The sequence below is a fragment of the Sceloporus undulatus genome, chromosome 9 (genome assembly GCF_019175285.1).
Source record: "Sceloporus undulatus isolate JIND9_A2432 ecotype Alabama chromosome 9, SceUnd_v1.1, whole genome shotgun sequence".
Classification (NCBI taxonomy): Eukaryota; Metazoa; Chordata; class Lepidosauria; order Squamata; family Phrynosomatidae; genus Sceloporus; species Sceloporus undulatus.
The window spans coordinates 24,045,457-24,048,712 of NC_056530.1; the positions used below are offsets into that span (position 1 = coordinate 24,045,457).

General features: G+C 49.6%; 1 protein-coding gene across 1 annotated transcript in view; it reads left to right on the forward strand.

Moving 5' to 3' along the window:
* The first annotated feature begins 1,046 nt into the window (after positions 1-1,046).
* BCAM (basal cell adhesion molecule (Lutheran blood group)) overlaps positions 1,047-3,256 on the forward strand; it is a 135,963-nt gene continuing 133,753 nt past the window's right edge. Inside the window, exon 1 of the mRNA XM_042440610.1 lies at positions 1,047-1,106. The gene's annotated coding sequence lies outside the window, so the exon portion shown is untranslated. The remainder of the gene's footprint in view (positions 1,107-3,256) is intronic.

Consider the following 3,256-nt stretch of genomic DNA (forward strand, 5'->3'; position numbering starts at 1 on the left):
CGGGATACGAAAATATCCCATAGGGAATTATTGTTTCGGGTTACGAAGGTTTTTCGGGTTACGAAATTAGCCGCGGAACGAATTAATTTCGTAACCCGAGGCACCACTGTACTAGCAGTTTGAGTTCATCTTGCTTGTTTCCCATGCTCTGTGCATTAGTGTAGAGACAACGCAGACCATGTGTCCTCTTGACTTTCTGCTTGTGCAAGTTTTTTTGCCTCTCACTTTTGGGTCCTTGCACTGTTTGGCTTGTTCCCTCTGTGTCAGTTTGCCTATTTTCTCCAGCCCTTTTGGCTTCCAGAATACTGTCTCCTTCCCCCACATAACTCAGTTTAAAGCCCTCCTGATCCAATTCTTGAGACTATTGGCAAAAACGTTTTTGCCAACTGGCGTGAGATGCAACCCATCCCTTGCCAGAAGTCCCTCCTCATGGAGCCTCAGACCATGATCCAAAAATCCAAATCGTTCTTGGCGGCACCATCTACGGAGCCAGTTGTTTACATCCGCTATTTGGCTTAAGTCTGGGGAGGCTCCTGCTGCAATAACTGCTCTCTTTCAGGAGTTTCCAAAGATTTGCTGCGTGCTAAAGACCTCTTGCATACCGATCCTTAGGCAGGCAAGAGGGCACTGAAAGTTGGCCAGGGTTCCAGGCGTGGGTCACGTACACTCTCTCTAGAGCGCTCTTGATGCCACTGGCCAGAAAACCTCGTATAATAGGGTCCCCTTGGATTACACATCTTCCGACGCTAGCCAAGGGCCCCAAGAAGAGGGTCCCTCCTCCCTGCGTCCTGTCTCTTACTCGCAGCCCCTTTTATTCAACCACGTGTTTCTTTGGGGCCCAGGGGAGTCTGGGGAGGGGGTTACAGTTCGGGTGGTGGCTGCCATGCAGGGCTGGGTCATGAGCCAAGAGGGGCGGACCCAGGGGCGGACCAGATGGAGGAGCCCCCTGCTTGGCGGATGGGGGCCAATGTGGAGCTGGTAGCACTGCACAGCCGCCAGCAGAGCAAACTTCCTCACGGCGCAAAGCTGAAGTCCCTCGTCTCAAATCGGCCACCTTCGTTGGAGAGGGCTCTGCTGGCTGGGGGTCCTTCTCCTCCTGGGATCCGGTAAAGAGAGCAGGATAGAGGAGCGGAAGGGAAGGAGGGCAGCCCCCAAAGGAGCGAAGAAGCCACGGCATCTCATTGCTTTGGGGGGTTTAAAATTGGGGGGGACTCCTCTGTCCGCCCCCAGGGGCTCCCAACACTCTCCATAGGGAAGCTGTCTGTGCGCCCTAGGGCGCACAGACCCGTTCCCTTGCGAGAAGTGGGCGCACCTGGGTGGCGCACAAGGGATCCCGCCAATTATTACCCACCTGCTCCAAGGCACAAAAAGACCCCTCCACCTGCTTCTCCCCCCTTTCTTCCCCACAGCCTGGGCTCCTCCTCTTCCTCTCCCAAAGACCCTCCCTCCCTTCCTTCTCTCTGGAGACCAGCCTCCAAATCCCACTCCTCTCCAAGAGTTGGCTTGACTCTGCCAACTTTTCCTCTTGCTTCCTTTTGGGGGCTTCCCTCTCTGGGGCTTCTGCAGGCTTCCTAAGCAGCAAGGAAGGGACAAAGGCAACGAGGAGGAGCTCTTCCCAAAGGGAAAGCTCCCAAGGGGACCTGTTCAAAGCCCTACTAGAATCCTTGAAGAATGCTTGCTCCCAGAGAATGATAGGAGAATGCTTGCTAATGGAGAATACCACACTGCTTGCCCATAGAGAATCACTGGAAAATACATGCCCATAAAGATCAATAGGAGAATACATGCTCATACAGGATCATTGGAGTATACTTGCTCATGGAAAAAACCATACTTGCTCATAGAGGATCATTGGAGAATACTTTCCCATAGGGAATAATGGGAGAATACTTGCCCATAGAGAATCATAGGGGAATACTTGCCCAAGGAGGATCATAGGAGTATACTTGCCCATAGAGGATCATTGCAGAATACTTGCTCATAGGAAAACCATACTTGCTCATAGAGAATCATTGGAAAATACTTGCCCATAGAGAATAATAGGAGAATACTTGCCCATAGGAAATCAATGGATAATACTTACCCAAAGAGAATCTTTTATGGATTCCTTTTCTGGTGTTGAATGTTTTAGCAATCTAGCCTCTATATTCTCTCATCAGCAAGTATTCTCCAATGATTCTCTATGGGCGAGTGTGGTTTCCCTATGGGCAAGTACTATCATTCGTTTTAGTATGTCCCGCTCCAAACGCTCCTAGAAATCAATAGGGATGCATGCTCCTTCTGCTCAGAGAATGGAGGACTTTGGGGAGTTCCCAATGGAGAGCAGGTGGTGGGGATGGAGGACAGGTCCTGGGAAAGGTGGGCACCCTGGGCTTAGGCACCTGCCATTTGCTGCTTCTTGGGTCTTGGTTTTCACTTTCCTAGTGAAAGATTATTATTTTTCCCCTTCTGGAGGTGTGTTTTTCTTTTTCAGTGTGTACTTTCCAGCCTCATTGCATTTAGTGGACTCTTTCCCCCCTCTATCTGAAGCCTCAAGGGAGAGGCAGATTGGGGCTGGTTTATTCAGTCAAGAAGGGGTTTTTTTTTGGGGGGGGGATAGGAGACCAAGGCATTGAGTGTGGCACTGAAGCCCTGGTTTGGGGTCAAAAAGTAAAGGTTTTTTTTTTTGGGGGGGGGGGGAATTTGTATAAAAAAAAAAAGGGTGTTCTCTTTTGGAAACCTTTGGTGCAAACTGGCCTCCTTTGTTTCTTCTTTGTCTGTCCTTCTGTTTGCTCTTCCCCATTAGAATCATAGGGTCTTACAACTGGAAAGGATCCCAAGAAGTCATCTAATCCAGCCCCATGCCATGCTGGAAAAGCACTCTGGTGCCAAGTGACACCACTTCCCCCCCCTTCTTTTTCCTCCCTTCTGATCCCTCTTCCCATGGAAGTCATAGCCTCTTACAAATGGAAGGGACCACAAGGGGCCATGTAATGCAACCCCCTTGCCATGCTGGAATACTTAACTAAAGCACTCCATTAGTGATAGAATTCAAAGACATAGGCTGGCAAATCAGCATGCAAAGGGATCTTGTAGCATCTTTGAGACTAGTGTAGAGAGAGGTCTTGTAGCACCTTTGACACTAACTAAAGAAAGACGTTGGCAGCATGTGCTTGCATAGACTTAGTCTGCTTCCTTAGGTTCATTCGGTCCTTTGACCGAACTAGGACTAGGAACAATCATCTTTGAGATTGTTAGTCATCACAAGATCCCTTTG